Below are 25341 nucleotides of genomic sequence, written 5' to 3'. Positions count from 1 at the left end.
CACCATTGAGAAGATGAGAATTCTACAAGAAGCTCTATAGAGGAATAGACAACAATAGTTCCTAAGAAGGGAGCAATAGTAGAAGTAGGTGCTTCATTTTTAGAAATGCTATAGAATAACTGAGGGAGGGCGAGGGTGGGCTGAATTAGTTATTCAAGGTCCAAATGTCCTAAAATAACTTTTACATTGATCCCATTAAATTGTTCATTCATCCAAGCTTAAACTTTTCTACTTAGCAAGTTACTAAAAATCAACATGCGAGCATAACACATGAAGAATCAATGCATAATATAGTGATTGACGTGGAAACTCAATTTGGGAAAAACTGCCAGTAACATGCTACTCAATTTTCACTCTTCTAAAGTGATGCCTTATGAAAGGCCTACCCTGTTAAAGGCTACAACACACTATTAAATGTGACCTAGTTAAAGGATTTAACCACCCTATTAGAAGTGGGCCTAGTTAGAGGACTTTAGAACATTCACTTGGAATATCACCCTGTTAAAGGATTTACAAATGGCTATTAAGCCAACCCAAGTCCATAGGATTTTACCCTATCTGACATAATTGTTAGAGAGTAACAACAAGGGCTTTTAACCTGATTACAATTCCCAACTTATCTTGTAGATTTTAGATTTATTGTTTAGCTCACAACATTTTCCTAGGTTTTAACCTCTTTAGCTTTGATAGCTTGTCCTCCTCTCAAGCTTTTTCTCCTTGAGTCTCCATGCTCTATGTACTAGTACAATCTTCTATATGACCACTTATAGAAGTAGAGTCCCTGTACTTTGTTCTTCCTTCTCCTTGACACCCTTCAACCACTTTACAATTTGGTACACTAGCAACTCTAACTTCTTGGCTTGTGACTCCTTAAATAGAAGTCTAGAATTGATTTTCCCACTTGATTCTTCTCTCCTTTAATCTTAGTTTGAATGGATTAGGTAGGATTTAGTGAATCTAACCCATATCTTGTTCCTTCTAGAAACATCATGAAGAATCCTTTAGAATTCACCTAAAAATGGTTTATCTAAAATTATGTGCCTCTAGCTCATCATCCTTATCCTCCATCTGGTTCACAAAAAATCAAGATAACAACCTTGTCAGCTCAGATTTGGTGAATCTTAGACTTTTAAAATAATGTAGCAGCTTGGCACTATTGAAATTTTGGTGCTTGGCACATACTGTGTTACTTGGCATCTACTACATTTTACTGATGCTCGGCACCTACTGTGGATTCACTTGGCATCCACTAAGTTTTTCTTGATGCTCGACACTTGAACACACTTGGCTCCTTTTTTATTACTCAACACACAATAGATTTTTTAATTACTCTACACCTATTGAAAATTTGTCAACTCAAACTAGCTTGCTCGGCACTCACTAATGAATTTAGTTGAACTTTGCAGTCAACCTTGTCACAACTTATACTTCTAAGGTTTCTAAGTGTAACCAACCTTTTTATCTCCAAATATATTATCAATACATCATTTTACCATTTTCTTAATTGATCCTTTTACTTCATTACAAAACCATAACTCAACCTTTCCCTTAGGTACTTTTGTTACATCTTGTTGATTAAATCATCTTCATCAATCAACTAAGTTATAGTACTTGGATCTTATAAGCAATTGTCATTCTAGAAGATAGAAAATTTTTACAAAACCATAACTCAACCTTTCCCTTAGGTACTTTTGTTACATCTTGTTGATTAAATCCTCTTCATCAATCAACTAAGTGATACTACTTGGATCTTATAAGAAATTGTCATTCTAGGAGATAGCAAGTTTTCACAAAACCATAACTCAACCTTTCCCTTAGGTACTTTTGTTACAACTTTTTGATTAAATCCTCTCATCAATCAACTAAGTGATAATACTTGGATCTTATAATCAATTATCATTCTAGCAGATAGTAGGATTGACATTAGTGACAAAACAATGATTGAAAATATTCTTTGTCACAATCTTCCTTCTTTGCAACAATCTCCCTCTTTGATAGTACTCTTTTTCAATTAGATTTCCAACATTCATGACATCAAAGATATATTTCTTGATGCTTTCTATCTTTGAACTTCAGATGAAGATGAAACAATTATTAAGCAACTGGTACATATTGTGGATAAGATTAATTATGAAGACCTAGATGAAAATACTAAACTATTAGAATGGTTTGAAAGAAAATTTCACACTAAGGTACTTGAAAATATATCTAGTCTCATTGCACTATGCCAGGTTTACTTAGCAACCAAGATGGAGAGTGTGAAGAAGGTGTTGGAGAACATTTTCTCTCTTTACACAGAGTTGTGTTATGCACGAATCTTTTCATGCATGAGATTTACAAGCATTTTGACCAATAGAAGAGATATCTAAAGACTACAAGTAATACCTTAAAACTATCTCCTAGTCAAAGATAGTCACATTTTCAAAGATTACTATCCACCAAAGGTAGGCTTGCTGAGTTGAAAGTACAAGATGCTAACATTTGAGGTACTTTAATTAGCATCCAATCCATGTTTACTCCACACATGGAAGTATTACACAAGGTACTAGCCTATGCTAAAACATTGATGAATAAATATTCTCATCTTTCCACTCATGATGCCTTAGTTAACCTTACTATCGAGCTAGACATCATGAATTAGTCTCTAGAGGTAGTGTGTAACAATTAGGATTCAAAATTGAAAATCATTTTGGAGATCCATAAATCATTACTAGATAGGCACAATATCAGTTTACCACCCATGACATAAGTGTTAAAAAAGGGGGATAGTGATTACAAAAGGAATTTAGTATAGAAAGGGGTATAGTGAATGTGAAGGGGAGTAATTATGTAGAAACATGGTACAACAAATATACTCAATAGGGTTATCAAATTTAGATACAGAAAGAAAAAATTTAAATAGGGGGAGTAATGGAGGAATGAGGTATGATTGTTAGTCATCCATTTTTCCAAAAAATTGAAGTTTTGAAATTTTGTATGAGAACTGAGTCACAAATATATTTTGTCAAAGTCATACTCATAATAAAGGATTGTATAAGTATCACAATGTATTTTTTTCTCTCATGCTAAAGTAGGAGATTGGTAATCTCTGATTAATTTTGATAATGTAGTGATAACATACTTTTTCATTATTCTATTAGTATTGCAGTGCAAGTTGAATGATTAGAGAAAGTCAAGCAATTAGTGCAACTTGAGTGATCAAAGCATGCCGAGAATAAATTTCCAAATGTTACTTGCCAAGTAATATACATAATCAGTGTTGAGCATTAGTATGTACTAAGCAAATAGCTAGCACAAAGTCACTCATGAGTCAAGTAAGTAGAGCATGCATAGTCATTTAAGAACCAAGTTACACCATTGAAGAGATAGTGAATGTTGAGCATCAAAGACTTCAATTTCCAAGTGAGTTGTTTTCGACATAGTTATTTGTAATGGTACAAACTTCTATGTAAACCATTTTTGAGCTAATTGAATGATTGTTTTATGTTTCTAGAAGATGTATACAAGTCTATATTATGAATCCCTATGTAGTACATATAACCAATCAAATTGAACAATATTCTAAGTAGAAAAATGGATCTGTGTTATCCATTAATTCTAACCTAACCCTAGCCAACTTATGTTTACATAAGGAGACAAACCCTAAACAATTTGTATGTGTGAAGGATGAGAATGAGATCAAGAGAGAAAAATGCTAAGTGGAGAGAGAATTCAGAGTGGTTATGGAGATTTTGATAATGTTATGAATTGTAGAACCAACTAGAGAGAATAGAGGGAAGTAGAGAGAGGATAGAGGAGACATATTTGATCAAAAGGATCAACTATACACTAGGAAAGCGAAGATATGACATCTTCAAATAGAGTGCTAACTAAAGGATCATGTTGTTGAATCATTTTAACAAGTGATGCAAAGAAAATATCCTAACAAAGTAGTCTTAATAGGCTTGTTTAAATCTCCTAACTAAGTGCTTGTTTTATTGCAAGTTTGTGTCCTCTCATAAGGCATACTTTTATAAGGGTGTTTAAATGCTTTAGTAGGGTGAGACTTAATAGTATTTGTAAGCCTTTAATAAGGAAAACCTTTCATAGGGTAGATCATAGTTTATGATCAAATTTCTTGTAACCTTAATTAGCTACACTTTACAGCTATAGTAGTAAAGATTTGTGGGTGTCATCCCCATCCCAGTTTTACCTTCTCACTAGAGTGTTTTTGGGTAAAAAAATTATTGTCTTATGTGTTATTTATTTCATGCTATGGATGAATATGTCTAGTTAGCTCTATTTCAGTTTACATGCAAATTGTGAGATGTATGTTTTGTGAATATTTTATGGTTAAATTTTTGAATTACTAATTCACCCCCCTTCTTAGAGTTTACTTTCCCATTGTTATTTCAAACACAACCCAGTAAGAATGATTACTTGACAACCATAGGCTGAAAAGAGTAGGAAAGTTAAGAAACTAAGGATGCACCTACAATGGATTACTAGGGTAAATAGAAAAGACCTTAGATGCTCTTGCATCATTAAAATAGATCATGGAAATTCATGATGATTTTGTTGAATTTAATGAGGTATCTTTTGGTTTTTATGTATAGATGGATGCATCTAACATGGAAATTATAGAGCATGTTATTGTGTGTAATGAGATTTTTGAGGAGGATATTTTCAATTATGTTGATGAGAAATTAGATGTAGTTATTGATCTAGATGATGCTTAGGATAAGAAGATGAGTTTACTTGATGGTAATGTAGTTAAGGGTTTCAGAGATATTATTGTTGTGGATTTACATGATGATGTTTTTGCTAATATGGATATGAACTTATATAATGATATTAAGATGTTGAAGGATATGAATGTTTCTACGGGCATGGATTTATGTTATAGATTTATATGCTACTACTATTACATATTTGAGTTCATATGTTGTTATTGATTGGGTTTGTGATTTAGACATTATTTTTATCTAGTTTTCATGTACGATGATGTTATTATGGTTGATTGTGATAATAATTTGGAGAGAATACATATGGACCATTTTGATATTTAGTTAATTCATATGAGTGAGTGTGTTGATTGTCTAGATGAGATTCTCATTTTTGTATGGATGAAGAAAAGATAGTTAATTTTTTATATTATATTTTATCCTTGATAGAGTGGAAATCTTTGGTGAAGATGAAGCTTTGCATAATGTTCTTTTGGAATCAATATTTCAGACACACTTTTCTATTTATCTAGGGAGAATTAGGTAGGAGCATTTGAGTAGTATTCTATTTACCCTAGTAGTGTGATGTAGGGGCATCATTGGTTTCTTAACTTTCCTACTCTTCTTACCTAATGGTTGTTGAGTAACCATGCTTATTGAGCTGTTATAGTTACTGAGTTTCTATGTTGGCCAAGTGAGAGTATTCATCGAGTTCATGTATGAGCCGAGTTGTATTATTTCAATGTTCATCAAGCTCTTAACAAGTTGCAGATGATGTCAAGTACCTTTTTTAACTAACTTAGAATTAATGTATCAATCAAGTTGTTCTTGGTGTCAAGTTCCAGTGTTGGCCAAGTTGTGGTTTTGACCAAGTTCTATATTAACTAAGTTTCTTTGGTGACCAAGCTCTTTCTTGTGTTAAGTACTCTAGCGATCCATCTAGTGGTTGGTCATGTCTTGAGTTGTTCATTGATAAAGTTGTCTATGTTTGGTTTCATATTTGAGATGACCTTCACATTTAATTTTGAGATAGATATTTAATTTCATTTTGAGCTAACTAATGGCTTATATATGCATTTAATGTAAGGGTTTATTTAGTTGGCAATTTGTAATAGGAAGACTTGTAATCATGAAAGTATTTAAGGGGGTCTAGGGTAGATTCTTAGGATAATTATTGTTGGAGTTGATGAAATCCAACTTCGAAGATGTCCAAGATCACCTGCATGAAAAAATCTATCAAGGGGAAGCCAAGGAAGAAAGAGCATGGAGCAACAAAAAAACCCTAAACAAACATGAGAGATAAAATATGCAAAACAATGAAACTATATTTACAATGAGAATGCAATATGTGTTGTGATACAATGAGGGATAGACCACTTGTAGAACAAGTTGGAAAGTGGTAGAAGATAAGGTTGACAACTAAGCACTCTTCCACAAAAAGGTGGAACATGCTAGAATGGAACAAACTCCCTCGTTGTCAACAACTAACCACTACATGCATTAAATACTAAATATTAAATGAATGCATTAACCTAAGTAAGCTTAAGTAAATAGAATTAATAATTAATTAATTATTTAATCTAACACTCCCCCTTAAGTGCAACTTAGGAGAATGCCTTAGGCTCACAAAAACTAAGATGAAAATGCAGAATGGGTCCTAGCAATGAGGCCATTTAAGGTACCCATGTACAATGCAAAAAGAAACCTCTAAAAATGGGGAAAGAGAGAAAACCACATGGGAAAAACCCTCCCCCCAAAAGTGGTAAGAACCTAGTGAAGAACTGAAGAAGCCTCCAACTAGAGAAATGTCCCCTAAAATAGGAACAAGGAGTGATCATGAAGAGCATCACTGAAGCACAAAGAAGTGACAAAATCTGCCATCAGAAAGAAAACTGTTGATCTGAAGAACCTCCATGGAAGAAGAAGGCACAACCCAAGCATGTCTATATGGTAGATGATCCATCTCACCGAAATGCATAGGTAGCCAGCCACTACAATCACCTTGTATATAGGATCAACCACTAAATACATAGTTCACACTATCAAACCATCAAACCAAGGATGCATTAGAAAAATAGCATAACTCCCCCTTAATGCAAATGGAGTGAGATGATAGGCAACTTAGAAGGTGGGCCAAAGTCTCCTGCAGATGAACCAAGAATGATGAGAGAGGAAGAGGTACAAACACCTATAAAGACACGATCACACTGACACTACATGGGGCTAATGTCATGGAAGGGACACTCACTTGACAAAGGGAGAATGTCTAAAATAGGAAACAACTATTCCCCCATGGTGCTTTATAAAAATAGTGCATGTACAACCGAGTCAAAACAACGTTCATGAACTTGAAATGCAAAAGTGACACTATCTTAGTGTGATACATAAAACTACTTACAAATGATGTCTACAATGATCAGAACAAGGAAAAAGCCTAACACAAAAGATAGGACAACCCAAAAAAAAAAAAAACCATGCTAGAAAAATGGTCCTCGAACCTAAAATACCCAAGATATCCACCATATAAAAAAAAAGCCAAAAATATGATTGAAAGAGCATGGGCCAAAATCAAAGGAAAAGGACTACATTTCTTAAAAGATGATAGAACCAACTCTACAAAAATATAAAGTTTTCAAAAAACTGACATGGGATGCAAAAGATATATATGTTGGAGTCAAAAACACAACTTTGGACTTCAACTAAAAAAATATGCAATAAAAATGCATCAAAACCTAAAATACCTACACTAATGTCTCTGTCTCTAAACTAGCTTTATGGTGCTTCTTTTGGATCGAAAAAATACCTTCGTATGCTCAAGTTATGGCCAAAAAATTGAAGGTGGGTTAAAAAGGAACTAGGAGAGGTGCAAGAAGGTCTAATGATGTAGTGTTGACATCATGCTAATGTCAGTAATTCACTGGATTAAATTTGATGGCTAGATAGTCATTGTCGCAAAAAAGAAAGCCATGTGGCATGCCAGTGGTAGTCCATGTGGTAGCCATGTGGTAGATGGATGATGTAGTAGGGGCCACATGGTAGCCTACCACGTGTCACATGTTGTGCAGCTGGTGACTATGCAGAGGGGTGCCATGCATCAGCAAATTAAATGATGATGTTGTGCTAACTAGGCAAAACATGTTTTACTGAGCTGTTACAGCCAACTGTACAAAACTTAACACGCGGCCACTAAGTGTACCCTAATTGGGCTAGAGTAGCCATAAGCTAGAGTCAGGCAATGGAGGAGCATTTTAGGAGTGGAGCTATAGAAGTGGTATACAGAACCGATGGAAACCACCGGTGGTAGTGGCAAAGAGCAGGGGGTGCCACTAGAAGAAGTGGCACACTAGCTGCGGTGCTGCCATGGTGGTTCAGCAGCTGTACAGCTGATTGCAGTAGCCCACAGGTTGAGCGTCGATGGCACGATGGTGGTCTTGCAATGGTGTGGTGGTGGCACACCCAAAAATATTTATTTTTAAATTTTTTTTGTCAAAAATTTCTATACAGTGCTTACGGAAGGCCTACAAGAAATATTTTTTGCCTCTCAGAGCTTTGTCTCCAAAAATGAAAAGTTTTATATGAATCTTGACTAAAAATGGCCTTTTGGATCCAAGGCAATGTCCATTTGGGTCCAAAGTGCTCCAAAAATTTGATGTCCCTCTGATTTGAAGAAAAATGCACAAACAAACTAGGGTTTGTGACTTCAAATCATGGCTTCAAAAATATTTCAGCAAAGCAGTAGTAGGAAGGCTCTGACACCATGTTGGAGTTGATGAAATCCAACTCTGAAGACACCCAAGATCACCTGAATGCAAAAACCTGTGAAAGGGAAGCCAAGGAAGGAAGAGCGTGGAGCAAGGGAAAAACCCTAAATGGACATGACAAAGAAAAAATGCAAAAAAATAAAATTGTATTTAAAATGAGAATGCAATATGTGTTGTGATAAAATGAGAGAGAGACCGCTTATAAAGGCCTCATGGAAGCTTGTAGAACAAGCTGGAAAGTGGTAGAAGATAAGATTGACAACCAAGCACTCTTCCACAAAAAGGTGGAACATGCTAGAAAGGAACAAACTCTCGTGTTGTCAACAATTAACCACTACATGCATTAAATACTAAATATTAAATAAATGCATTAACCTAAGTAAGCTTAAGTAAATAGAATAAATAATGAATAATTAATTAATTGTTTACTCTAAAAAATATAGTCATCAATAAATAATTAAGGTGAGGAGTCATAGCATGGAGTAGCTTAAAGTTATGAGTTCACATTTGATTTTGGGGATCTATTCTTCTTTAGGTGTATTCTTCTTTGTAATGGTCATAACCCAGAAGGTCATACAATCAGGCATGTTTGATGTAAACTTTTTTATTCAAATATGTGAAATCTTATCTCTCTGCATCTGAATCTTGTTCTTCTTGTTTATTTTGCACTTTATGTTTTCTTGATGGGATTTAAATTACCTTTGGTAGGGGTACTTGTGGATTATCATTGCATCAAATATAATGGAGGACATGCCTTCTCAAAGACCTTTCTTTAGATACAAAGTAAAATGTAGTAATATGTATACATGACATTAATGTCTTGGGAAATGCTAGCGGTTTTCTTCCTCATTCATTTTTCCTTGGTGCCTACACTTTGAATTGGGTAAAAAAAAAATATGTAAATTTATTTTAAATGAAATACAAAGAGCATTTTCCTTTATTGATCTTTAGAAAAAAATAAATTGATCAATATCAAAAGTTTGTAAATAGTTTCTAAATATATAGTTTAAAATTAAAGAATGCAATTGAACACAAATTCTCAATCTGTGTATTTGAATGGACTTTTAAGCCATAGTTGATGTGATTGGGTTGGAAAAGAATGTTCTACAATGATTGATTTATAAAGACATTTAATGCACTAGTTTTGTATGACATGCTTATGATATGGTACACACAATAGAATCACATTTGCTGATTTAAATTATGTGCATAACACATGGTAGTGGATATTAAAAAATAAATTAACTCAATAACCTGGCTAAACAACTTACATGTTTAATTATAAAATTTGAAGATATTGAAGTCAAATTAAGCATATTTTCTATGGAGTCATAGTCTTTACCAATTTTATAGAGGAGCATGATATTACTAACTAATAATATGTTTCTAAGAAATTCTACAAATAATAAAGATGTGTGTTTGTGTACTGAGAGATATCCTTCAAAATTGGGATCTAGGTTCTCAATTTGATATCTTTTGGCATTTATATCTATGGAAAATAAATACACCTAAGAAATGTGTTCTTTAGGAATAGTACATTGTTAAATGAAATAAGTTGAGTGAGGTTGTATATACATAAAATTATTTAGTGGACCTATCATGACCAAACACCAAAACACAATCATATATATAATATCACAAAATATAACTATATTCATGAAAAATAATATATATGTATATAGAAATAAGTATACATTCATTCATACATACATACATACACTTATATAGGATTTTTGATTTTTATGAAGTTTACATTATTTTCAAATTAATAATTATTTGTTAGCCATTGTATAGGTGTTGGAGATGACAAGCACCTTTAACTATAAATATAAAATACACAGAGAGCCATAATTAAAATAAATTGTAAAATAAACAACCAATATTATAAAATTCTTATTTAATCCACAAATTATCAGTGATGATCGTTTAGACCACTCTCTCTATTCCACAATCAATTTCATGATACTATTTATTAATACAAATTATAACCAGTCTTCACCTATTATATTGGATTTTTTTTTCCAACTAATGCTCCACATAAAAATGCATCGGCACTACATTCAAATAACTTTTGACAATCATTTATGGATGTTTTCCGAATCACAATGCTACCATAATTGACATGTTATACTGATGGAAACATGTATGCTATGATACCCAACCTTAAACTACACCATTCCTTACCAAAAATGTTTCCCATTTAGCATTTCGAGATCTAGATTCACTTCTAATTGAAAAATAAAAATAGGAATCAAATAGCGAGTTTTTAAAATGGAAACTAAATCATTAAGCACATGTAAAGTCAAATACTTGGGAGGGAAAAATATCATTAAAGAAAGAATTAGGAAAATTAAAAATCAATATTAGCGACCAATTCTCTATTACTAACACATATTAGTTCATGTAAACAATCTTCCACTTAGTGCCTTCATTTCTCCACACTATAAGTCCATCTAAAATTATTGTAAAAAGTAAATTAGAATAATTAATTAAATTTGATCCCTTAATATTTCATAGTAGCTAGTATTCCCTAGAAAAATTAATCAACCATGAGATTTATGGGGAACATCATCACATATTTCAATTTATGACTTAGAATCATGATGGTTCCCTACAAAATCATGTGACATATACATAAAATCTGAAATATACATACAAATTTCTAGCGAGTATTCCATTAACAACTTTTCTATAGAATTTCCTATGAAGAAAGATACTTTCACAGAGTGATTTCCTATACTACTCTCAAAAAATTCAAACTCAATTCAATAAATTAGTTTGTTAAGTGGTTCAAAAATAAAATAATATCATAATGAAAACTTTAATTATTCAATCTAGCTATAAAATTTTAATAAAGTAATAATTAGAATTATAACAGCCCATTCTAACCTTGCAAGTGTGTTTTAAAGCCTTTTTAAAGGATGTGAACAACATTGTAGGCAATCGTCAATTATGGAAGTACAAGATATTCCCTAGTATAAAAATTACTTTTTGTGAGAGTAACTCCTCGCTCTATTTTTTCCTGTGGTCCAAATTTCTAAAGTCTTTAGTTCAACACAATTTTGATGTGATATGAGAAATGTCTTCATAAACTGAGAATATAAATATTATATTCTTGGTTACTAAGTCAATTATTAGAGTATGTTCATTTCTTGCATGTTCTCTCTATAATATTTATTAAATTTCTAAACATAGATAATAATTCATTGAAAAAAATTATATTTCATATTCTAGTAAGTATGAGTGTATTATTATGCATGGAGGATTGACTATAGTATTGGAATGGGAATATATTTATATTACAAAATACATGTGCAATTGAAAGTGACAGTGGATGTATTTCATTTGATTATATGAGATTCTTGTATTCAACTATATTAGTGCACTCTAAGTGAGTTGGTTTAGACATATGGGAGATATAGGATCCATATGTTATAGGTGTGTAACCTATTACATTACTTTATCTATTATGATAGTATTATTATACACAAGAATGTGAAAGAAACCATGGATGGTCACTATTTGATGCTTATTTGGATTGTGTCCAAGTTAATTTCCTTAAGGATACAAGTCTCTCTACCCCCAATGTTCAAATTGCTGAAATTTTTATTTCCATGACCCATGAACTAGCCAAGAGGGTTAAAGATTTGAAAGTAAACACTAAAAATAGAATTTAGGTGTTTGAGGATGACATCTCCAAAGTTCATGAAAAAATAAGGATAGTTGTGGTAGAAATCTATAGTGAAATAAAGAAAAATTTGGATAAACTTAGGTAGCTAAATTTTGAGGCTAAGATTATACATGACCTTTTAAAAGGTGCTATCGATTCCTTGAGATATAGGGTTAAATCACAAAAGAAGAACATGATCTAGGCTGACCTCTAATTTTATTTTTGTACATGCTAAAAGAATTCAAAAAAAGGAGATGGACACTATGATAATTTATAGTGTGTTCAATAGTGTTTGTAGCATAAATGATGAAATCATTAAAATGAATGAAATTTTGATTTAAAAAATGTAAGGTATTTGAAGTTCATTCATCTAAATGTTTTATTGACATCTAGTTATTTTCATGTTTTACATGTTTATAGTTTATGTCTTTTTGGTATAAGTTTTTTTTTGTGAATGAGTTGTTGGCTTGGTTTTTCACATCCAAAAAATTTGTTGTATCTTATAGTGAAAACCCAATTGACTCTTTGAAAATAGAGGTCGTGTGTGTTAAAGCTTGGTTGCCCAAGATAAATCCTCAATTTTCATGAAACCCTTAATTTCATTTGCCCTAAGTTTTTAAATAAATAAGGTTGTATTGGTTCTTTTGAAAATACACAGGAAGTTTTGCACTTATAAATTCTTTTATTTAAATTTTCCATGTATATGTTTTGAAATTAATTTCCTAAAAATATTTTACCTTAGCATTTACTTTAACCATGGTTTTCACCTTAAGTTGGCTCGCTAGTGTTCCTTTGAAAATGATTTAACCTTGGTGTGATCTATCTTGTCAAATTATTGAACAAAATAAGATCAATAGTAGGAACTTTTCTACATTATGAAAGTGCTTGAGCTTTAGAGAAAGTGGGGAAGTGAAAACATGACACCTGTCCGCATGGGTCCTAGCCAACCCTTTTAAAATACCATTTGATAGAATAACATTCATGATCATTGATCTTGAGGAGATCAATGGTGATCACTTTCACACATTATGGAGATGAAAAAACTTTACATAATAGATGGAAGTGCCTTGTTGACACATGAAATTGTTGAGGTTACTACTTTTATAGGCTGCAATGTTTGAAAAAAAGTGGCGATGTGAAAAAAATAGAGTTTGAACACATCTAAAAGCACTTCAAAATTCGCTCTGACTTTTTTTCACTTATCCAAGTACCAATTCTAGAAGGAAAGACCATGGCTTATCGGATATCTAATAATCATATAACATTATTATATTATAATAACATAATAATATTATACTATAATAGTATTACATATTATTTAATATTATATAATATAATATTATTATAATAATAATAATTATATTATAATATAATAATATTATTATTATTATATTATTATAATAATAATAATTATAATATAATATAATAATATTATTATTATTATATTATAATCATATAATATTATACTATAATAATATAATATAATATTTAATATTATAATATATAGTAATGTAATATAATATATATAATATAATATAATAATAAAAAAGTATAATATATTATAAATGATAATAATATAACATAATAATAGTATTATATTATAATAAGATAATAATACTATATTATAATAATATAATAATATAATATAATATTTTATATTATAATATATATTAATGTAATATAATATATATAAAATATAATATAAAATATAATAATAAAAAAGTAATATATTATAATATAATATATAATAAAAAAGTTTAATATATTATAGATAATAATAATATAATATACTATAAAATATAATATAATGTAATATCTTATATATAAAATATAAGATATGCGGGGGATTGGATATCTGATATAATATAAAATATCCAATATATGTAACATTACATATAAAAAAAGAAGACCAGACCTGCAGGCCCTTATTTCTCACATTTTGGGGGCCAGTATTAGCGGGTGACCGGATATCAGATATAAGATTGGATATCAGATATTAAGGTTTGTTTTTTGTTTTTATAACTCGTTTTTAATCTAAATTTGATAGATTTTAGCATGATTTTGTTTGTTTTAGTTGAATCTAGGGTTTTTTTGAAAAAAAAGGTTAAAATTAAGGTTTTTAAAAATAAATATAACATTTAGCAATTCAATAGGAATGGCTGATCAAAATGATGACACTAAGGCAGGGAATAATATTCTTGGTAACCCCCCACCAAACAATCCAATACCCCCACAAAACTATCCATCAAACAATCCTCTGCCCCCTCAAAGCCCTCCTCGAATTCAAGATTTGATAAATGAAAATCTCATCGAGTTTGAGAGGTTTGCATAGTGGATAACATTGAAACCCTTACAAACCAACAAAATGTTGCTCTTCATTGGCATGATAAAATGCATGACATGTTTGATGATGGTTTGGATTATGATGAGGTTTTGGCCCTCAACATAAGAAAAGACAATTTGGCCAGCCTTTTTGTGAACTTGAAAACAGGTTTACTGGTTGACCCAAAAAGATCCAAACTATCGATTAAATGGTGCACAAATGACACCATACGTGCAAACTTTTGGGATCATTGGTGGATGTTCTTTGATATCCCTCCACATGAAAATTTAGACATACCATTTTATTTCCTTAGAAAATTATATGATGAATTTGTGTTGAAACTTAAAGTGAACTATTGGAGCATGAAGCCCAACATGGGCTTAGGACTAGGAGCTCCTCAAGATAGACCCTCTTCTCAACAGAAGAAAGCTGGCACTCCCCCCCCCCTGATATCTCCCCTCCTCCTTGAGTGCGGTATCCAGATATTATGATAGAGGCTAGCTCTCAGACCATTAGAGCCATTCATAGGCTGAGTAGCCTAATGATATCTCAGGCTAGGTCAATCCTGCCTCCTCATCTTGATGATGCTAGTGTTAGTTCATCATCAGCTAGCTCATCACATGTTTGTGTGCCTCACACTTGCATTACATGCAAGAATATTTTCCTAGGTCCCATAGGTGATCTTCCTAAGTATCATTTTGTATTAGATAAGGATACAACAGACACACATGCAGAGGCTACAACCCTTGATGCGAGAGAGGAGGGGAATGCAAAGGCATGGACTCCTTTGGTGTCGGTACGTGTATATAGTTTTTTGTTATGACATATGTGATTTAAAGTTAATTTTTATAATAGAGTAATTTTAATTTTTAAGCCATATTGACTTTTATATGTATGTGATCTTCATTCACATTTAGTTGATGACTGAGGAGGAGCTCAGAAAAATTGATGATGCCACGCTCTTGGCCATTTCATTTGGCCTTGAGACATATATTGTACATTATGTTGTGTTCACATTTTATTTTCTATTTGATATTGTAGCATATATGGTTGCTAATCTTTCTTTTATCTTGCAGGTAGCACCTGTCACAAAGGGACAATGTGTGGGGGGTGAGCCAGCACGCATTGACAAAGGAAAGGTAATTACGCACTTTCTATTTGATTAAATATCGATGCATTCTTGTAAAAATTTTGTGGTAATCCCATTTAATTAAATTCTTTATTGTATATAGGGCATCACTATTGGTGATGAGCCTATATAGATTTCATATTATAGACCATCAGGGATTTCCATTTGCACTAAGAGCCCCATTGTATGTATAAGTATCATTTATTTTTTATTATCCTTATCTTCATAAATAAATTCAAAATTAATTTTTGTGATATTAAAAACTACTATTTTGTATCTCATAGGAGACTCTTAGTGCACATGAGGTCCAATGGGAGAGTTATGTAGATTTGATGATGCAACCACTCACTCCTGAGGAGGAGCCTACAATAGTAAGTTGTAGTTTGAGTTCATGATTAAATATGTTATAAATTTAGCATGTTATGAGTTATAATGTTATAGTTTAAATTGTAGATTCATCTGATAGATGTATTTGAACATGTACAACCCACAATCAGAGAGGTACCAGCATTGCTGAGGGCATACGAGAGGACTCCTGACCGGTGTAGGAGGTCAACAAGAGAGGTATTTATTATGAAATTTTGATATTATTAATCTCCATTACAAAAAAGATCATTATGAATTTGAGTAATTCAATGTTAGATACGTAGAATCATATAAATTTAGTAGTCTAACTTTGGGTATTCTTTTTGTGTTTATGTAGGAGGCATCCAATCCACTTAGTGCAGCAAAGAGGCTACATTTTGATCATCCACTAGCACCCTAGGATAGTATAGTTGTTGTAGGATGCATCATGAGACATTTTGAGATGGCATATGCCACACTGTATATAGAAACATTGATATTATACACATTTTGATGGCATGATCAGCCACATTTTGTATATGGATCTATGTATTTTGATATATATTTGAGTACTTTGTATATGGATACATGATCTTTGATATATATTTGTGTAAAATTTTGTCTATGGATACATGTATTTTGATATATATTTTTGTAATTTATGTGCACAATGATATACATATTAATTTAGTATCTAGTATTGTTCAATTTATAGTGGATCATGTTATTGTTCATGTTTATGGAATATCATTAATTTTGATTATGTTTTTTATATTCGATTCAAATGCAATAATTTTTAGGTAACATTTTAACAACGTTTATTATCAAATTTGGATGCAATGTATAATTTGAAGTGCTATCATGACATAAACACACTTTTTAATCTCCTACACAAGGCTCAGATAACCCCAAATCTGATTTTAAACTCCACCTTCAACCTAATCTCAACACAGTTTAGGACTCCACTCCTCAACCATGTATTGTATCCCCAACTACCAAGTCCTTTATAGATTCATAATCTTTGATAACTAGCACTTCACTTTTTTACTATCCTCATACTACAACTTTTCAATTTCAACATAACTTCAAAATATCTCAACTTAAGAGACTTGATTGGATAGTTCATCAATAGCCCTCATGAGTTCTAAGTTATTTTAGGCCTCAGCATTATCGTCTTGTAGCATTCAATGGTTCATTGATAGCCCTCACGAGCTTTGAGTTATGACCCTCAAAATATCGACCTCAAAATGCACTTAGAGCACCTTGGAGACTCGTCAGTATGGGGTGGCCACAAATGATGGATGGTCTCCATGGCTAGAACAAGGGTTTCACTAAGGTTCACCTACCCACTTGGAGCTAATGGCACTAACAATTCGATGCAAAGATCAGCGGTTTCAAAGTTACATTGTGGTGCACCTATGAACTGAGGCACATTGTGAGTTTCGGCATCGAGCGAGATCGTTGTGCTGAATGAAAATGGAATGTGGTCTCTAAAAAATGAGATAGGTTATTTTACGCCTCAACATCACTGTCCTATAGCATTCAATGGTTCATTTATAGCCCTCACAAGCTCTAAGTTATGACCCTCAAAATATCGACCTTAAAATGCACTTAGAGCACCTTGGAGACTCCTTAGTATGGGGTGGTCGCAGATGATGGATGGTCTCCATAGACAGAAAAAGGGTATTACTAAGGTTCACCCACCCACACAGAGCAATGGCACTAACGATTCGATGTCAAGATCAATGGTTTCAAAGTTATGTTGTGGTGCACCTATGAACTAAGGCACACTACGAGTTCTGGCATCGAGAAAGATCATTCTACCGAATGCAAATGGAATGTGATTTCTCAAAAATGAGATATCTTATTTTAGGCCTCAACATCACTATCTTGTAGCATTTGATAGTTCATTGATAGCCCTCACAAGGTCCAAGTTATGACCATCAAAAGATTGACCTCAAAATGCACTTAGAGCACCTTGGAGACTCCTCAATATGGAGTGGTCGCGGATAATGGATGGTATCCACGGCCAAAACAATGGTGTGACTAGGGTTTACCTACCCATCTGGAGCTACATACATAGATGATTTGATTCCAAGATCAATGATTTCAAAGTTATGTTGTGGTGCACCTATGACCTAAGGCACACTACGAGTTTTGGCATCGAGCGAGATCATTGTGCCGAATCCAAATGGAATGTGATCTCTCAAAAATGAGATAGGCTATTTTAGGCCTTAGCATCATTGTCCTATAGCATTTGACAATTCATCAATAGCCCTCATGAGGTTTGAGTTATGACCATCGAAAGATCGACCTCGAAAGGCACTTAGAGCAACTTGGAGACTCCTCGGTACAGAGTGGCCATGGATGATGGATGGTCTCTGTGGCCAAAACAAGGGTGTGACTAGGGTTCACCCACCCAGCCAAAGCTAATGGTGCTGACAATTTGATGCAAAGATCCATGGTTTCAAAGTTACGCTATGGTGCACCTATGAACTGAGGCACACTACGAGTTTTGGCATCGAGCGAGATCGCTATGCAGAATGCAAATGGAATCTAATCTCTCAAAAATGAGATAGGTTATTTTAGGCCTTAGCATCACCATCCTATAGCATTCAATAGTTCATTGATAGCCATCACGAGCTCTAAGCTATGACCCTCAGAATATCGACCTCGAAAGGCACTTAGAGCACCTTGGAGACTCCTCAGTATGGGGTGGCCACGGACGATGGATGGTCTCCGTAGCCAAAACAAGGGTGTGACTAGGGTTCACCTGCCCACCCAGAGCTAATGGTACTGACGATTCGATGCCAAGATCAGTGGTTTCAAAGTTACGTTATGGTGCACCTATGAACTGAGGCACACTGCTAGTTTTGGCATCGAGCGAGATCATTGTGCCGAATGAAAATGGAATGTGATCTCTCAAAAATGAGATAGGTTATGTTATGGCTCGACATCAGAATCTTGTAGCATTTGATAGTTCATTGATAACCCTCATGAGGTCTGAGTTATGACCATCGAAAGATCGACCTCAAAATGCACTTAGAGCACCTTGCAGACTCCTTAGTATGGGGTGACCGCAAATGATGGATGGTCTTTGTGGCTAGAACAAGGGTGTGACTAGGGTTCACCTATCCATCTAGAGCTAATGGCACTTATGATTCAATGCCAAGATCAGCAGTTTCAAAGTTACGTTGTGGTGCACCTATGAACAGAGGTACACTGCAAGTTTTGGCATCAAGCGAGATTGCTATGCCGAATCCAAACAAAATGTGATCTTTCAAAAATGACATAGATTATTTTAGGTCTAAGCATCACCATCTTGTAGCATTTGACAGTTCATCAATAGCCCTCACGAGGTCCGAGTTATGACTGTCAAAAGATCGACCTCGAAATGCACTTAGAGCACCTTGGAGACTCCTCGGTACGAGGTGGCCGCAAATGACGGATGGTCTCTATAATTGGAACAAGGGTGTGACTAGGGTTCACCTGCCCATTTGGAGCTAATGGCGCTGACAATTCGATGCCAAGATTAGCAGTTTTAAAGTTACGTTGTGGTGTACCTATGAACTAAGGCACACTGTGAGTTTTTACATCAAGTGAGATCGCTATGCCAAATCCAAATGGAAGGTTATCTCTCAAAAATGAGATAGATTATTTTAGGTCTTAGCATCACCATCCTATAGCATTAGACAGTTCATCGATAGCCCTCATGAGTTCTGAGTTATGACTGTCGAAAGATCAACCTCAAAATGCACTTAGAGCACCTTGGAGACTCCTCAATATGGGGTGGCTGCAAATGATGGATGGTCTCCATGGTCAGAACAAGGGTGTGACTAGGGTTCACCCACTAATCTAGAGATAATGGTGCTAATGATTTGATGCCAAGATTAGTGGTTTCAAAGTTATGTTGTGGTGCACCTATGAACTCAAGCACACTACACATTTTGGCATCGAGCGAGATTGCTATGCCAAATCCAAATAGAATGTGATCTCTCAAAAATGAGATAGGTTATTTTAGGCCTCAATATCACTATCTTATAGCATTTGATAGTTCATCGATAGCCCTCTCGAGCTTTGTGTTATGATCCTCGAAATGTACTTAGAGCACCTTGGAGACTCCTTGGTATAGGGTGGCCGCAAATGATGGATGGTCTTCATGGCTAGAACAAGGGTGTGACTACAGTTTACCCACCCATCTGGAGCTAATGTTGCTGATAATTTGATGCCATGATTAGCGGTTTCAAATTTATGCTCTCGTGCACCTATGAACTGAGGCACGCTGCAAGTTTTGGCATTGAGTGAGATCCATGCACCGAATCCAAATAGAGTGTAATCTCTCAAAAATGAGATAGGTTATTTTAGGCCTCAACATCACCATCCTATAGCATTCAATATTTTATCAATAGCGCTCACAAGCTTCGAGTTATGACCCTTAGAAGATCGACCTCAAAATGCACTTAGCAAACCTTGGGGACTCCTCGGTATGGGGTGGGCACGGACGATAGATGGTCTCCATGGATGGAACAAGGGTGTGACTAGGGTTCACCCACCCACTCGAAGCTAATGGTACTAACGAGTCAAATAGTTATATCTGTTAGGAGTTAGATTTTAAAAATTTGTCAAGAAAATTGCAAAAGTTGCTAACTTTTTGCAATTTTTGCACTAAGACAAGTTTTATTGCAAATTTGATTGCAAATACACTCTACAAACTCCTAGGGACACTAATAATGTTCTAAACATCTAGACTTACCTAGAAAGCATGGAATTTACCAAAAATCCACTTTATTAGACCAATTGATAGCTAAGGCTTATAGTTGCACCATGGGGTCTTGTGTCCATTACAAATGTGGATGGTCATAGGGAGATCATTAGATCTATCCCTAGACCTTATTACATCAAGAAAAGAAAAGTGATTAGGTGCTTTGCACTAGTGTTCCCTATATTTCATAAAATTTAAATTATGGAGTTTCCTTCCAAAATGCTCATGTAGTCATTACATTCAAGATTTGAATTTTCTAAAGCAATAAGCTAAATTTTAAGTGACTTATTGAATGTTTCAACTTATGAAATGACTTGAGATTATTATGAGACCTTATTAGGACCTATCTAATGACTCACTTACCCTATGTAAACCTAGACATTACTAAAGTTCAAATCTCATGGTCCTTTACAACTTTTCAATATGTAAATCTTTCAAAACAATATACAATATTATGACTCTTTATGCTTTCAAATGCCATGATTGGTTGCAAAATGGAAGAAATCAAGTATTCTAATTGTTCATCCATACTTTCTAAATTTTCCTTATTTTATTAGTTTGATAAAAATAGTTTTAATAATCATAATGTTAGCTTTATGTCAAATAAGAAAAAAACCAAATTTGTAATAAGATATCCACAAGCAATTATCTTTCATATAGTTATAAATGTTCTTAAAATTGTCCTTATAGCCTTGTATCACATGCAAATATGATTTGCAAGAACTTTTTCAATATCTTCCTCTTATACATTATAAAAAAATTAATAACTTATTGTATTAAATAAGATAATCATCAGTTCATTGAATCATTATGAAGAAAATAACATAAGAACTAAACATACCTAGTCGAGTGTTCCAATAGGGTCCTCTCTTTATTTTAGTGTCTCCAACAGGGCTTCATGATCAACATTAGCAATAGTAAAAAGTTCTTTTACTTTTGGTCTTCCTTGATGCTTCAACAACTTTACATTTGTTGCTATAATAAGATGCGAATCTATGAGAATTATTTTATGCTTCTGATAGTCTTCAAATGTAGGAATTCCATTCCTTCTAAGCATGTATGTCCATAGCCATGTTCTTGTGACAACCACTAAACCAGTAGAATATGTGAATCCATCATCATCTATGATCAGTTGTGTAAATTTTTGTTTACCTCTTACACAACATGCTAACCAATAATCAAATTTCTCATCATTCCCTTGTGGTGCAACCAATGCAAAGACATGTCCTAGCTGAAGTAGATCTAATAGATGGTTATGCTCAAGTGAACTTTCAATGTCATCATTTCTGATAGAGGGTATGATAGACAATGGAGTAAGATAATGTGGAGCCCATGTTTCCACCCACTCACTTGACTCACATTGATCCCAATCACAATGAAAACAACTAGGACAAAAGCAAGCTAGCTATCATGTCCAAATGGTCCATGTACTATAATCAAAGCTTTGAAATGAATGCATTTTTTATGAATCTCTCGCTATAGCACAACCTGATCTATGCACTACAAACCCTTCCTCAATCAACCAAAAGAACCTACATACCACTGAATCAAGAGTCCCCCCCTATGATAATGCTAAACTACAAAAATCAACAATGCTACGAGCATCAAGAAGCTCTGCTGCTGAAATTTTCAGTTGCTCCTTGACTAGAGCTCTTTTCACACATGCCCCTACTCCATCATGTTCCCCTTTTCCATGGCCAAACTCAAAAAAACTCCAAATATGAGGCATCCCTCTCTCTATGTGCATCCTACACAACTAATAAAATATGCGAGCATTCTTGAATTGACCTGTACAATTATCTGACCAAATGATATGTCTATCCATAGCAATTGCATGCTCATGTAAGAAATCAAAATATTTCTTGAAACAATGTTTCACAAACTCGTGAGAGTGAGATCTATCATCACTCATATAAAGATGATACTCTCTAATAATCTTATGATTATCTTCTGCACTATTAGGGGCATGTCTATATGTTATGTGAACAAAAATAGAAATCTGAATAGAGCTATAATATTGAGATTGTGTCTTATTTTGAGGTTGCAATGTGTAGTTCTCAGCAAAATCAACAATTGATATAATAGTGCCAATGGGAAAAGTCTCCTTGCACATTCTAAATTGTTCATCTAACCACTGAGACCTATGACTATGTCTTGCATACTTGTAAAAAAGATTTTTCTTGAAATCTGAAATAAAACTAGCCACACTGATATCTTTCCCAACCAATTCACATCTAGAGCTCTCACCTCCACTCTTCAATGTGTATTTCTCCATTTCATATACTTTTTTTTTCACTATTGTCTTTCCAAGATCTTTTTCGCACCCCTCATGGAAACATGTGTCAAACTTGGATAAGCCACCACATTCTGAACACTTCTCATTTAAGCAAGCATTTCTATAAAAGAAACAACCATCAACTCTACAACATAAAAGTTGATCTAGAAAGTCTCTTGATGATTTTGAAAGCTCACTTTAATCACAATCCTCCAAAATTTCTTTGCTATGAAAAGTAGAATGGATGGAGCATAATAGTTCATAGTGCATAGAAAACTCAACATGATATTTGCAACAACATGTATTTCAAATTTTGAGTGGCACATAATAAAATGGCTTCAAAGATTCAAAATCCCTTTCTGATATATGAAGACTTGGATAACTCTCTCTAAATTTTTTGAACAACATAGTTTGACTTACCTCCAAATAGTGTTTAGGATGTGGCATGTAGTCTCTGATGCCAATTTTCAACTTTAACACGTCTTTAGCACTAGGTGATACTCATGAGTTAGAGTGCCAAAATTGTGTAATTTATTCCTTCACATCATCAGATAGCTTCTTATCAAAATGTGGAAGTCTCCCACAAAATGCCCATGTTTCATTTTGAAGAGGATCATCAATTTTCTCTCATCAACTAAGTGCTCTTATCAAAGTAATACGATTTAGATTCAAATCAATACAGGTTTGTCTCATATATCTACCCTTTCTCAAATGATGACTTACCAAAAAGGTTGTAATAACCCTTCGAGCAGCTCTATTATCCTTTGTCCTACTATTTTTTCCAATGCTATTGAGAGCACTAAAAAGATTCATCACAATAATGGAATTTCTTTCCAACTTTTTATTGACACAAATCTTCAATTTGGAAATTATAGGTCTCATCTTTTGCATTTTTAATAAGTGCATTAAAAGCTGACATTGCTCTACTACTGTCTTATTACCGAAAAACATTTGATATAGTCTTGAAGCCCATAACCAAAAGGTTCTTTCTGATTTTTTCCCTTCCAAACTAGTAATAATCATTTCATCAATTTCAATTATCCATTTTGGTGTTTTAAAACCTTCATGTCGATTATAATTAGGAGATATGTAAGGTTCTTGTGCATTAGGTTCTTGTGCATTGTCATGTTTGACATGGTCAATTATGCAATTTGGATTATGACTTTGTAGCATTTCATCTTCAAAATTTTCATTCTCTAAATTTTCAATTTTGGCATTATCATTTTCAATAGGTACATTTTCATTCCCCAACTATACATATTCATTATCTAACTCTACGATCTCACCTTCGACTAATTCATCATCAACCTGACTGATATTTAGCATAGCTTGACTTTTTCTTCAATGTTTCATTTTGCCCCTATCCCTATATGTCGCAATGTCTTCATTGGATATCTTCCTTTTGCGTTTAGCCTTTTGACGACTACTACTCCCCGTTCTGATGACACTATCGAACACCTAATGTTATATTTTTGAATTTTTTTCGAATGGTTGGGCCCCAAAATGTGACTTCTTGTAAAACTCGTGAAAAAAAACTCAAAAAGTGATGTCAAGTCTGTAAGGATAGGAAATATGTTGGAAATTGATGCCAGTCATATCAGATATCCCATTTCAAATCGGATAGTTGATATGCGACATAGGGACTTTTGGAGGGAACCCCAAGTTTGGGAGTTATAGTTTATGATTTATAAATTAGTCAAGTTATATTACTAGGTAAAGATGTATTATAATATATTATATATACATAATAATGTAACATCAAGATTTAACATATAATCTCTTAATATATAATAATATATTATGTTATTCTTATTATAATCTATAAATATAATTTATATTATTATTTTACCTATATTTTTATTAAATATAATAACGTACTATTATATATGTATGTATGTATGTATGTATGTATGTAATTAATATATATTATTATTATAATCTATAATATATTATTATTATGAGTTATGTTATCAATATATAATAATATCTTATCTTATTAGTATTATAATCTATAAATATAATATATTTTATTAATATGTATGTCCCTAGGGGTGCTAGGACCCCTAGCGACATATTAGAATGCTTAATATGGGTCAAACGGGGTCATAGGTTGACCTACGACCCCCTTCAACCCAAGACATAATAAAATTGTTCTTATTGGTCAAAGGGGGTCATAGATTGACCTATGACCCCCTCCAACCCATTAAATGAGGACATATGTCCCTAGGGGTCCTACAACCCCTAGGGACATATTAGAATCCTTCTTATGGGTCAAAGGGGGTCGTAGGTTGACCTATGACCTCCTTTGACCCAATTGAACCATTCTAATATGTCCCTAGGAGTCCTAGGACCCCTAGAGACATATGTCATCAT

The sequence above is a fragment of the Cupressus sempervirens genome, chromosome 7, assembly GCF_028749045.1.
Source record: "Cupressus sempervirens isolate cs-2001-9-10 chromosome 7, ASM2874904v1, whole genome shotgun sequence".
Taxonomy (NCBI): domain Eukaryota; kingdom Viridiplantae; phylum Streptophyta; class Pinopsida; order Cupressales; family Cupressaceae; genus Cupressus; species Cupressus sempervirens.
Note: the sequence above shows the minus strand (reverse complement) of the source record.